This window comes from Leptopilina heterotoma, unplaced genomic scaffold (genome assembly GCF_015476425.1).
Source record: "Leptopilina heterotoma isolate Lh14 unplaced genomic scaffold, ASM1547642v1 Lhet_562, whole genome shotgun sequence".
NCBI lineage: Eukaryota > Metazoa > Arthropoda > Insecta > Hymenoptera > Figitidae > Leptopilina > Leptopilina heterotoma.
This window is the reverse complement of record NW_025111124.1, coordinates 335,476-350,648: the sequence shown is the minus strand read 5'-3', so window position 1 is coordinate 350,648 and position 15,173 is coordinate 335,476. Positions and strand designations below refer to the sequence as shown.

Here is a 15,173-nt window from a genome sequence, read left to right as displayed (position 1 = left end):
TTCGAGTTTATCTTATCGAGAGTCGACTGTAATAATAATAAAAATAAAAAAAGAAATAATAAAAAAATAGTAATAATAATAATAATAATTATATTATATTATTGCATTTCACAATTATCATATTATAATTCCAATGCACAACGCAATTATCGGAATATAATTATTTACAGTCGAATAGAATTTTTTTTATCGAAATAAACTTTTTCCTTACAGGAAAAGTTCCATTAAGTTGTCAATTTTAGTTAATGAGAAACTTAAACCAAAATCTGTTTCCCATCATCACGTGTATATGAAAAAAAAAAATAAGACATCCCCCTTTGTGAAACTTGAGATTATAACACACGAAAAGATAGAAGAGAATAATTTGTATTCTCATTCAAGTAAATAAAAATAGACTTTCAAAAAGAGAAATAGAAATAGAGAAAACAATATTAGAGAAATAGAAAACAATAAATAAGAATTTATGCGAAAAAAAAGTTTTAGGGTGTCAATATACGTACTATTTCGAAAAGGTATATATAATTAAAGTAAATAAAAAGCAAAAGGGAGTCTTGAAAAACAGAAATGGCAATGCGCAGGCGACTCTCACTGCCAGGGTCATTTTCTGACACCCCAGCCTAACTCTCGTCCTATTCGTTCGGATACGTTCAGTGCGCTTCGCGCGACGAGCGCTTTTAATATGAGTTCCTACCTAGAAAATTTTCCCGCCCAAATTGCATTGAAAAATAACGGAGAAATAAAAGAAAAAAAAATTAAATTAAACAAACTTTTTTAGTGTCTATATTCTAAATTTTTTTTTCCAAGTGATTTTAAGTTCCATCATCAAAAGTGGATTTTCGAAAAAATTCTTCCAGTGCATTAGTGAGTGTTTTGGTGGAAAAATAAAAAAAAAACCCCCTTCCTCCAAATAAATAATAAATAGTGATTAGAAAATAAATTTATTTCGAATTCATCGAAAATTGTTACAAAATACTAACATTATACAATTTTTTTATTGCGTGCTAAATTAAATATTAAAAGAAAAAATTCATATCTTAAGAATTTCGAACAGTGTAAAAGAAAATGTTCCAATTTCATTAAAATAAAATAAAATCATGATTAATATTTGAGAAAACAAATTTTTTCATTGTAGAAAAAAGTTTTGTTGTAGATAAAAATTTTTTTCTAAATAAAAATTTCATTCTAGATACAAATTTTTTGTAAATAAAAATTTCATTCTAGATACAAATTTTTTGTAAATAAAAATTTTCATTTAGATACAAATTCTGTTGTAGAAAACAATTTGTTTTCAATAAAATTTTATCGACAAGAGAAATTTTCATTATCTCAACTATATTAAAAAAAAATTTTTTTTACTAACTTTCCAGTTTTAAAGTGAAACAAAAAAAAATTTGTTGGACAAACTAGAAAAATATTTGCTTCCACAAATATTAATCAAATATTTGTTGTTGAAATAAAATATTTTTATGAAATGTACTCGAAAAAAAATTAAAATATTTTAAATTAAGTTGATAACATTCTGCAAATAAATAATAATAGTAAAGAAAATATTATTAAAACTATTAAATATAGTAAAAATAAAAATGGTAATTAAAACAATAAGAATAAAAATAGTGCAAATAAAAATATTGAAAAATAATCCCCACAAAATTCAAATAAAAAAAAAAAATATATATATATATATATATATAATTATAGTGACAATAATTAAAATATTAAAAATAATAAAAATAAAAAAAAAAAAATAATAATAATAATAATAATAATAATAATGATAAAAATAATAATAATAATAATAATAAAAGTAGTAATAAAATAATAAATAAAAATAAATAATAAAAAATAGATAAAAAATTAAATTATAAAAATTGTAAAACAGTTTACATATTGAAAACAGAAACAGAAACGGAAAGGCAATTTTGAAAAGAACAAATAAAATTTATAAAGCAAATATTTATAATGACTATTATTATATAATGTCAAAACCTAAATAAATAAAACTACCCGATATATAGAAAAGTATAAAAAAAATTCCGAAACGAATAAAATAAATTGAAAAATACCCACCACCCCCCTAAAAAAATCAAATCAAATAAATAAACGAAGTTAGAAAAACAAATTTTTTTTTTCTTTCACCCAATTTATCACGTTGAATTGAAATTTTCATATAAATTGAATTCAATATAGTGTAAAACATTGACAAAATGTGTCACAGAGTGACGTCACAGTCCAAGTGTCAGAAAAACGTCGCTCGCAACTATTTGGCAAATGTTTCAAAAAAAAAAAAAGAAAAAAAAAAGTTTCGTTACGACAAAATGCACAATAAGTATATATTTTATTGAAGTTTTCGAAAATTAATTATTTTTTATTTGCCTTGCCTGAAAATTTTTTTTACTAAAGAATTCATTCAAAACAGTGGAAAATTGAATTTTAAAAATAGAAATTAAAAATTTTTTTACATCTAAAAAATATTAGTAGATTATCAACGAATTTTGCAGGTGGAAATAAATTTCTATAAATAATAAAAATCATAATAATTTCCAAAATTGAAAATTTTTAATAACATTTCGTCAAAAAAAAAAAAAAAAAAAAGAAAAAATCTTCAACAAAACTGTTCTTCTTATTGCAAAAACTGTTGCAAAATTTAAAATGAAAATCAAGATTATGTATACCTGGAAATTGTTGATGGAATATAAGACAAGAACTTGGCATTGTCACAAAATTTTCACTTGGCCTAAATGTATACATATTCATACTAAATCGTCAATAAAATCAAGTACATTGTCCTCCACTTTTTTCTTATTATTTCATCATTAAATGTTTAAATTTGAAAAAAAAAATTATTGTTCAATCGAAATATTAAAAAAAAAATTATTCAATTTCTAACGAACTGAAAGTCCGTTAGAAATTGAATAATTTTTTTCAACAGTATTTTTATTTATACAAACAATTTTTTGCACTTGAGAGAAAAATTATTACACTCGGAAAAAAATTTATTTCACTGAACCAAGCTGTTGACCTCTTTGAAATGTTAAACCTATTTTATTTCTTGGGGAAAAACAATTTTGTTGATTCAAAGAAAAATTTAGTTCATCTTAATCAATAAAATTTGATTAGTCGAAAGAAAATTTTTATTTCAAGTTGTTTCTTGTATTAAAACATAATTTTTTCTCTAAGTGTTATTTATTTAACAAACTTCTGAGTAAAATAAAATATATTCGTACTTATAATATAAATTTATTATTTTTTTTATATTTAATATTTTTTTATATTTAATATTTTTTTATATTCAATATTTTCTTATACTTAATACTTTTTTTATCCTTACTATTTTTTTTTAATTTTGATATTTTTTTATATATTTTTTTCCTTTTTATATTTTTTTATATTCATTAAAAAAAAAGATTTTTGAATTTATTTTCAAGTCATAATTTATTTATGGTGTTTTCATGTCGAATATTCTACATTGAATGAAAGTTTTCCAAGAAGACTCTAAAATTCCTGAAGCGAATAAAGGACAAATTTTAATAAAAATACCACAAGATCGCTCTAATCCTATTTTATCAAACATTGAGTTTCTCAAGACTTTTATTAAGTTTTCCTTCTTTTTTTTTAACTTTTGTCATTCTTCACAATTTATGTATGTTATATATATATATATATTTTCTCGCACCAAAAACTGTGTCGAGAATTTTAAAAATTAGTAAACTTTTTATTAACAATATTCCAATTTTCAATTAAGTTTTTTAAAAAAATTAAATTGAAAATAAAATATTGAAAATTTCAGTTTTTTTTAATAACTTATTTACATTGACCATAATCGAAATTATGCAAAGGTTTATTTTCTCTTTCTTTTTCTAAAAAAAAAAAAAAATGGAAAATTGTTAAATAATTAAGATTAGGAAATGGAAAATATTTTGTATATTTTCTGCTTCTCACTCACAATTTTTGTTTAGAATATTCAGTTTTTTTCAAAATAAAGCAAACAATTTTTTAAACAACATTTTTTTTTTGCAACATTCTAAGTTTCTTTTGGAAAAAATTTTCCATAATTTTCGATTTAATATTTTTTATAATTTTTTTTTTTAGAAGTGAATAAAAAAAAGTAGATAATTTCTATTTCATAATCACGATTTTTGTAGAAAATTCTTAATTCTTTCTTTTTGAAAAAAGAGAATAAATTTGCATCATTCATATTTCTCTGTCACAAAGTTTTAACAAAACTTCCAGTTTTTTTAAAGAAATAAGTAAAAAAATGTTATTTCTTTTATCACAATTTTTTCACAAAATCTCAAGTATTTTTTTTTTAAAGAGTTTTATATTATTTATTCACTTTTAAAATCTATTTTTTCTTTTGAAATTTAATTTAAGAAGTTAAGTAAATTTTTTCATTATTATTATTATTATTATTATTTATTTATTTATTTATTCACATAGACCATTCAATTCTTTTTAATTTTTTCTTTTAAATTAAAATTAAAATTATTATTAATATTATTATTATTACTTAAGTAAATATAGAATTTCTATACAGAAATTAAATATAAATATTACTCAGATATAAAAAAAACCAGAGGACATTTTGATATTGCAATAACTGGGGTGGGGAGTGATAAGGAGGGCAGTTAATGGACTATGACTATGAAAATATATATTTATATATATGCCTATTATTTTTTGATGTGTTCATCACCTTTAAACTTTTTTTAAGTCTCATTTTTCTCAATCATGTGGCGCAAGTTTTTTAAGAAAAAAAAAATAACTTAAAAAAATTGCGTCACTTTAGTGTCTCGACTTAATCTCGCATTATCGCTTTTTATCATCACAATATTCTGTACGTTATATATATAATATTATATACCTATATATATACACTTTGGTAACAACTTTGAACCATTAACGACCATTGTGTTTGTAAAAAAATTTGCCCTCAAATTCTAAAACCAATTCTTCCAAGTCCACTTATCTTCTTATATAGAAAGTTCAACATCCCTTTTTCTCATGCATAAAAATATAAATTATCATATATATAAAGAAATACATGAAATATTCTTTTAATTTTTTAATAAAAATAAAATTATATTATCATAAAGTTTTAAATACTCTTAGATAATAAAAATTATTTTTGAATTTAAGTACTAAAAAATATTTAATTTACTAATTCAAACATATTTACTAATTACTAATTATCTTTACTAATATAAATAATAATATTCAATTATAAATAAAATAATAAAGAATAAATAAATATAAAAATAAAATAAATAAATAATTTTTTCAGTCATTTAATTAATCCTTTTACATTTCTATGCGTACCAATATTGCTTGAAGGATATGAACTAGTTGCGAGAACTTCTGTAAATTGCAAATATATTAAACTGAAGAGGATTAAAGGAAGTGAAACTTGAAATTAGTTGCAGCCGAAATTTCATAAATTAGTCAAGTTTAAATTTTAAATTAATTGAGATGATATGCAAGCTTTATATGCGCTCTATTTAAACTCACAGGGCCCCTATCATACGGAAATGTAAAACTTCCAAACGAGAAGAAAATAGTAACGATAAATATTTACATCAAATAAAAATTAATACACACTCATTTTTTTTTTCTTGCAAATTAAAAATTTTAATACTATAAATATTATTCAATTATTAAAATCGAATTTTATTATAATTAATAATTTTTTCATTAATTCTAGGTACTTATTTTGCATTTCATTTATTATTAACTAAATAATTAATTGAATAATTAAATAATAATTAAAAATATAAAAAATTCTTTAATTATTAATTTAGATTAGATTTATAAATACTTTGTTTATTAAAGCACATTTCTTTAAAATAAATTAGTATTTATTAATTATAAAATTAATAAATATTTTAAATTCCAAAAATATTTTCCCACTGGCTACGTGATCTCATTAATATCACCACTAATTTATGAGAGAGAGAAAGGAAGAGAGAGAATATAAGCGTTTGCTTTAATTCTTACCAGCCACTTATTATTCCGCCTGCACATATTCATTTCTTCCCATTAAAATAATTCCCCGATTTGTATATGGAGTCATAAAATCATCTTATAGATTCCACATCTTTTGCATATATATTTAAAAATTTATCTCTCACACATTCTTTACTCCGAAAAAATCGTATATAGTTTATCTTTATAATGTAAATGCCATTAATAAAAACTACAAAATAATTAAAATGTTTTAAATTTACTATACGCACAGTAAAATAAAAAAATTAAATAAAAATTAAAAGTGCAAAAAGAATTAATTTTTTAAATAATTAAAATAATAAGAAAATAATAATTAAAATAATTTTTTTAAAAAAATTACTACTAAGAAAAAAGAGACCAAATAATAATAATAAATTGAGAAAAAAATTGACGAAACAGAAAATAATAATAAATAATGAATAAATAATAAGTGACTAATGAACCATAAAAATTAGCTGCAATAAAATTAAAATTTAAACTTTTATTTAATATTAACTATATTATTATTTATTTATTTAATAAATAAAATAAAATAAAAATAACTGAATTTACAAAAATTCAATTCATAAATCAAGGAAAAATAAAAAAAAATTACAAATCAATTATAAAGAAAAGTAAATAATAAAATAAAGTAAAAATGGACAAAAAAGGATTAATTACTAGTTTAAAATCATATCGTCTCATTTATACTAAAGTAATACAATCGAGCATTCATTTACAAAAGATGTAAGTTAGTATTATTTTACAAATGAAGAAAATTAATCCAATTGAAACCGGAAATGCAATATAAGAGGATGAAGAATCTTTGAATTATTTTCATTCTAAGAAGATTCATAATCCTCGCAATTACTTTTCTTTAAAACTCGCCTTTAATTATACTTACTATATTTCATTTTTCAATCATTAATTATTAAAAAAAACTCAATAGATTTTCAATTTTTTATGTATTTAATTAAATATCAAAATAATCGATAGATTTTCAATTTTTTATGTATTTAATTAAATATCAAAATAATCAATAGATTTTCAATTTTTTATGTATTTAACTATAAAAAAATTACAAATGAATATAAAAATGAAATTTCAATTATATAATATAATAATTATGAACAATACGTTTATTTTTTCCTAATAAATAACAACTCTTTTTTTCGAACTCTATTAAATGAAGAGAAAATAATTCAAAATTATACAAAAGTAAAGAAAAAAAAGTGAATTTAAAATACTAATTTAAAAAACAAATATTCAAATACAAATACTTCGATAATTAAAAAATCAAAAAATTAATGATATAATTAATAAATGAAGATAACTATAAATGAAGAGAAAAAAACTTAAAATTAAAATTAACAAAAGTGAAGAAAAAAAAGTGAATTTAAAATATTAATTTAAAAAACAAATATATTTAAATAAACATACTTCAATAATAAAAATTTAAATCCATAAATTGTCACAATTAATAATAATTATTATTGAATTATATGTTGAATTAAAAAAAATAATAAAAACAAAAAAATTAATAAAACTAATAATAATTTTATTATTATAGGAACAATATTATTATTAGATTACAGGACAAAAAATCAAATCCAAAAAATTCTGATCGAAAAATCCGAGAAAAAAAGTCCAAAGTACAAAAAATCCAAAATAAAAATGTTCAAAGTCAAAAAAATCTAAAATAAATAACGAAATATGTAAAAAAAAAAGCCACGTTTTTACTTTTTACACTAAAAAATCGAAATTTAAAATGTTAATGTTAAAATCGAAGGATTTTAATTATTTACATAAATAATAAAATTCTACACAATAAATTCAATTATTTTGAAAAATAAAAAGAAATTCTTCACAAAAATTCAAATTATTTTCATAAATAAAAATATTTCTAGAAAAATTCCAATTATTCTATAAAATTTTTAAAACAATTATTCCAAGAAATACAATTATTTTCAACAAATTTTCATAAAATTCTTTACAAAAAATTTAATTATTTTTTCAATATAATTCAAATTACATTACTCAATTCATCTAATTATTTTCAGAAATTTAAAATGTTAAGTTTACCTACTTTTGATTGACAGTCATCAAAATGAACAACTCAAAAAAATTATTTCATTCGAGGCAACAATTAAAATTTTTATATCTCAATATTTTTCGTTGGATTTTTAATTTCTTTGGACTTTTTGACCAGGACAAAAAATAAGTCCAAAGTGAAACTATTTTTTTTTACTTTTTTGGATTTCATTTACTTTGGATTTCTTTGGTTTTGACGTCTTGTCCGGATACTTCATTATTATTATTAATAGGTCTTATTATTATTATTATTATTATTATTATTATTATTATTATTATTATTATTATTATTATTATTATTATTATTTAAATAATAATAATGATTGTTAAAAGTCAGTTTAAAAAAAAAATAATAATAATAATTATTATTATTATTGTGTATAAATAATATTAACAATAAGTTACTAAATTATAGAACAAAATAATATTTGTCCCCATAAAAAACACCGATAATTTTTTTTCTAAAAAAAATATTTTCAGATGCTGCGAAATGAATCTATCGATCATTTTTTTATTTCTTGGTATTTGTTCAATTCCCATAAGAAGGATAAAAGTGACTAATAATACGAATAAACAGTGACATAATTTTTTTTCGTTTTAATATTAAAAAAAAAAGAAATTACAAAAGAAGAGTTGTGCGCAAAAGATTTGAAAAGTGATGACAATTGTTTGGATATTTAAAAAAAGAGATATACATAATTATATATCTCTCGCACTGCTTGTGAAAAGTGAATTAATCTTCTCAAGAAAATCTAAGGAAAAAAAGGAGAAAGACAGAGAGAGAGAGAGATGCCAGAAAATTCCAAGGAACTTAAAGTGCTTAGTGAAAAGTTTTTTAACTATATGAACAATTCAGAGGAGAGAAAAAAGGAATATTTGTGAAATCTTGAAATTCCAGTTACTAATTTACTATATATACAGTTCCTATTCTCTCTCTTTCTCATATTCCATGCGATTTTTTTTTAAATTAAATTATAAAGATAAAAGTCCATCTGCAGAAAATACTGGCAAAAATTCAGTGAGGAAAAACTTCCCGACGAATCACATTCTCTGATCTGATGGCTTATTGAAAAGATAAAATCAGCATCAAAATTGGTAAGAATTTTTGTAATCTTTTATTTAAAAAAAAAAAAAATTATTTTTTACAAAAATCATTTTCAGTAATTAATTTTTCATTTTTTTTTTGTAATTTCAATCTTTTATTAATTATTTAAGACCTCAATATTATTTTATTCTCTAATCTATTTCTTGTTTTTTATTTTATATTTTAATTAATTCAATATTTTTATAAATTTTACTATTTAATTTTACATTTTGGACTTTTTTCGTACTTTTATTATTTTATTTTAATAAAATATTTAATTAATTTTCTTATATTATATCTTCTAATCTAACTAATTTATTGTTTTAATCATTTTCATTTACTTCATTTAGGTACTTTCTTATTTTTTATCAATATTTTTTATTATTCATTTATTTATAATTTTTCTTATTATTTATTTTATTAATTTTTTCTAATTTTTTATTTCATTAATTTTTTCTAATTTTTTATTTTATTATTTTTATTTACTTTATTAATTTATTTACACTATTATTAGTACTATTCATCACCTTTTACTAATTTTCATTTTCACTTTTTTTTTAACTCATTAATTGTCATCAAATTATTTTGAAATTTACAATCAAGTAAATTGTACAAAATAAATTTTGTTCAGTGTACATAAAAATTTACTCAAAAAAAAAATGTAATCTCTTTGTAAATAAATTCTTTTAAATCAAAAATATTTCTTCTAACAAAAAAAAAGAGAGATAACTTTTTTTTTTGACATATATAAATTTCAAATTTCCATAAATTTAACAAAATTGAGAAAAATATTTTTGTGAAAAAAAACAAAATCCAATTACATCAATATTTTGATAAAAAGGTTCAAAATATATTTTTTATTAAACTATATTATTGATATATAATATTGGAAAAAGTCCACAAAAAAAAAATTTATCAACTTTATTTCCACATGAAATACCTTATTAAAGTTTGATACATTTTTCAATAAAACAAAATTCCTTTCACTCATTCGTGACATATTTTCCATGAAACATCGTTCGCGTGTGGAAGCGTATAAAATCAAAGGTTTACCCATGTATGCATTTATAAATATTGTTAGAAATTATACACATATATAAAAAAGACAAATTTTAAAATTAAAATTCTATCTTTTATTCAAATTATTCGAGTAACGTATATGTACAGTATTGTAGAAATAAAAGCAAAGCATCTAAAAAAAAATTCATTTCTGAATAAATTGACAAATATATATTTTAGAAATAATTTATATTTATAATAATTTAGAATTTTAGAATAATTCTACGATTTAAAGAAAAAAATAATTTTCTATTTAAATTTTTGTCTACAAACTAAACTTTACTATTTTCTTTTGCTAATTTTTTCATTATCAATTCAAGAAATAAAAATTTGTAAACAAAAAATATTTTCTGCAAAAAAAAATATTTTTCCTTCCACTTCTTTGTAAATAAATAAAATGTAGATTAAATTAAATTAAATTGGATCACCCATGAAATTAATTACATTAGATTCAATAAAATTTTTTCCTATTTTTAATAAAATTTTTTGAAAGAATTGAATTGTTTTCTGAACTTCTAATAAATTCTTGAAAACAATTCAATTATATTAAAAAATATTAAAATTCTTCGCAAAAATTAAATTATTTCTATAAATAATAAAATTATTTACAGGAATTCAATTATTTATCATACAATTTTAATAAACTTCAATTAATGAAATATTTAATTATAATTTTTAATAGACACGACTTTTTTTTAAATTTTTTTTTAAATTTTTTATTTGAAAATTTCAAATTAAAATTATTTAAAAACTACATTATTTTGAAGAAACAAAAAGAAATTCTTCAAAAGAATTTAATTATTTACAAAAACTCTAATAAAATTGTTTAAGTGAGTTTAATTTTCTATCAATAATTTTAATAAAATTTTAATAGTAAAATAATATTAATAACAATTAATAACAATTATTAACAAAATATTAACGAAAGAAAATTGAATAAGTAAGTGTTTAATTTCAATTATAAAGAAACACGATTATTTTAAAAACCTAAAAGAAATTGAATTCTGAAGTAATTACAAATGATTGCAGAAATTCAATTATTTTCAAAAGTATAGTAAAATTCTTCTTAGAAATTCAATTATTTTCATCAATTTTAATAAAATTTATGGCAAAATTTCAATTATTTTAAAAAACTTTCTTCAATTCAATGATTTTTAATAAATCCACTACTTTAATAAAATTGTCCAAAAGAATTCAATTATTTAAAATTTTTTTTAATAAAATTCTACGCAAACATTTAATTATTTTCATAAATAATAACATTTTTTACAGGAATTCAATTATTTTCGTTCATAAATAATAAAACTCATCGCAGACATTCAATTATTTTTAATTCAATTTTAATGGAATTCCTCGAAAAATGAAATTATTCTTAAAAATTTTATTAAAATTCATCAAAGAAATTCAATTATTTTAAAAACCTTTGCTACAATTTATTTATTAGAATTTAAGTATTATTTTCTATAAAGTTTTAATTAAATTTCTTGAAAAAATTAAATTATTTTCAAAAATTTTAATGAAATTCTTTGTAACAATTCAATTTTTTTTTCAAAATTTCAATAAAATTCTTCGTAGAAATTTAAATAATTTCAAAAATTTGTCAAAATTCAATTATTTTCAATGTCTACTATTTCAATAAAATTTCATAAATAAGAATTTAATTATTTAAAAAGACATTTTAATAAAATTCGTCTCAAGAATTCAATTATTTTCAAAAATTAATATAATTCTTCGCAGAAATTTAATTGTGTTCAATAATTTACAAAAATTCTCGTCAAAATTTCAATAATCTTTATAAATTTTTCTCCGGAATTCAATTATTTTCAAAAATTTTAATAAAATTCTTGGCAAAATTTCAATTATTTTCAAAAACTCTTAAAAAATTGTTTGGAGAAATTCAATTATTTTTAATTAAAATTTTAATCAAATTTCCGAAAAATGTACTTATTTTTAAAAATTTTATTACTAATATTTGTCAAGAGAAATCAAATATTTTTAAAATTTGATGAGAAAGTTCTTTCTGAGAGTTCAATTTTACGAAACATTCATTCATTTTTGTATTTCAATAATTGAATTCTCGTGGATTGTTTTAGTAAATATTGATTTAAAAATTAATTTCAGTTAAAATTTTACATTATCATTTCAAATTAAAATCTTTGAAAACTTTAACTTTTCATACTTTTTGATTAACAATTCGGTAGAATTAATTTTTAAAAAAAAATTACGTAAATTGTAAACAAAAGAATTTGGAAATTCTCAAAGAACTTTTTCAAAAAAATTAAAAAAATTAATAATTGAATTTTTTTAAATTTTGAATCTGAAATTATTCAAAAATTCATATATGAAAATAAAAAAATTTTTTAATTTGCAAATAATAATAATAATAATAAATCGAATATCACGTTCCGCGTGCGTAACATTTGCTAGTTAATTAATAATTCAATAAAAATTAGGTAACAATTTTTTTTTATCAATATTTAAGAATTAAAAATTATCAATAATTAGCGAATAAAAAATACTTTTTGTATATCCAAATTAAATATTTTTTGAGAACAGAAATGTGTTTAATACCAAAAATGAACAATTATCAATCAACTAATAAGTAGAATATATTTTTTTTTAGCGAATAAAAATAAAGCGAAAATTTCCACAAATAATGCAAAAAATAAAGAAAATTTTGCAGAAATTTGAACATCTCTTAAATAAAACCACCTGAGTACACAATAATAAAAATCGATTAATGCGGAGAATTCTCCATAAAAATAAAAAGGGGAACAAATAATTCTTTTTATTTCAACTTCTGTATATAATCTCATTAATAACCCCGATAAATTGATATCTTCTAACGTCATGACATAATGTCAAAAATAACTAAAGTTTATACAATAATTTTGATAACTAAAATAAACAACTACATTGATAAAAAAAACTAATATTAAAACTTTAGCCCAAGAAAAAAAATGATCTATTTTAATCAATTTTTCCCCGAATGAAACCAGGAAAAAAATTGAACTTTATATTATATTATAATAAAATTCAAACACTTCTACACTATTCTGAAAGGGAAATCTTATTCAAATCAGCGACTGCTTTATAGTTTCTCTATCTAAATGGAGATTTTCTAAAAGGTCGATATTCGGCAAACTATTTTACGAGCATTTTGGTTTTTTGTAAACGGCCAAATGTATATGAGAATAAACTCAAAGATAAGAGTGATAGACGATAGAAATGAAAACTTACCATTGTCATAAAAGAATATAAGATAACAAAAAATAAAGGAGATCAAGAGAAAAGAAGAGAAAAAAAAACAGACACAAAGGATTTGTATATATGGAAATTGAAGAGATTATGAAAAATTGTTCCCTGCGAGAAATGCTCTTTGAAAAATATTTCCGATTCGATATAAAAATTTGTTTCTCTTTTCAAAAGAGAAATAAAAGAGAGAGAGAGAGAGAAAAAAGGAAAATGAAGAACTCTGGATATTTTTCTCCTTCATTTTAAGCTTTGCGGTCCTTTGCAGCATCCACGATATCCTTATCACTTATCTAGAGGAAAAAAAATTATAATGAATATTTTCCAGAATATAAATTTTGCATATTTTCTCATTTTTCACTTTTCAAAAAGGAAAAGAATATTCGAAATTTATTTTTTAATCCGACATACGAGAAATTAATTCCTGCATTTTTAATATATTATCATTTTTCAATTTAAAAAATTTTTCGCAAAAACTGACGACTTTCATTCCTCTACAATTTGACGAAAATTTCTAGATATTATTTTATATTATTTATATATTTATATTATTAATTATAAATTTTCCATTAAGGGCATTTGAAACTTGATGACGTCACACATGCTTTGCACAAACTGAAACGTCATCAAGGTTCAAATGCCCTTAATATAATTATTATTATTTCCTAAAATAATCGACTAAAAATTTATATTTAATTTTAGAAATAATTTTTTATTATTTATTTCTAAAAAAAAATTGTCATCAAGGGACAGAAAAAATGAACAAAGTTTTTATTAATTACAGACAATTTTCGCGAAGAAGAAAAAATACCAAAAGTAATAGTAACATTAATAAAATATGAATTTTTGCGAAAAAAAAAAAAATGCAAAATAATAACATTAATAAAGAATGAATAAATAATACTGAAGATAATTTCGGCGAAGCAAAAATTGCCAAATAATAATATTAATAAATAATGAATAAATAATATTAAAGATAATTTTGTCGAAGAAAAATTACCAAATAATAATATTAATAAATAATGAATAAATAATAAGAATATAGTTTAAATTATAACATTTATATATTATGTTGACTAAATAAATAATAATTATTATTATAATAAACAAAAAATAAATATTAAAAACTAATTCGTATATTTAGAAAGAGAGAGAAATAAAAAAATACGAAAACATAAAGAAATTTGAAATTTTCGAAGATAAAAAGTATATGTGAATAAAGCGACAAGAAAAATCCGATAAAAAGAACAAGAAGAAAGAAAGAATGAAAGAAAGAATGTGATATCCTTAAAAAGAACTTTCAACGTTTCCCTGGTGTAAAAACATTTTTTCCTTTAGAGAAAAAGTGTTTATAATAGCAATAAGCGAAGGAAAACTAAATAAAAACAAAAAAAAACAAAGTCAATATATCACAAAATTCAAATATAAATGCACTTTTGATTTATTTCCCTTTATTTTATAGAGTGAAATGAATGTCTAGTGCGGTGACGTTCTATCATATCAATAATAAAATATTCTCATATTTTCATATTCCTGAAATAATCTCTAATGATCAATAATTTCCAACTCTCTTTCTTACTCAAATTTTTTTATATTTATAATTTTTTTTTTAAATATATTAAATTAAAAATTTCCGAAATTTATTAAATTTATTAAAAATTGTAAAATTTTAAACTAAATTAAATTTTTTTTTAAAAATCATTTTGCT

The 15,173-nt window shown here is 19.5% G+C and overlaps 1 long non-coding RNA gene across 1 annotated transcript in view; it reads left to right on the top strand.

Moving 5' to 3' along the window:
• Positions 1-667: 667 nt before the first annotated feature.
• LOC122508745 overlaps positions 668-15,173 on the top strand; it is a 58,774-nt gene continuing 44,268 nt past the window's right edge. The window contains exons 1-2 of the long non-coding RNA XR_006302260.1: positions 668-861; positions 8,551-9,165. This is a non-coding gene — a long non-coding RNA (uncharacterized LOC122508745). The remainder of the gene's footprint in view (positions 862-8,550; positions 9,166-15,173) is intronic.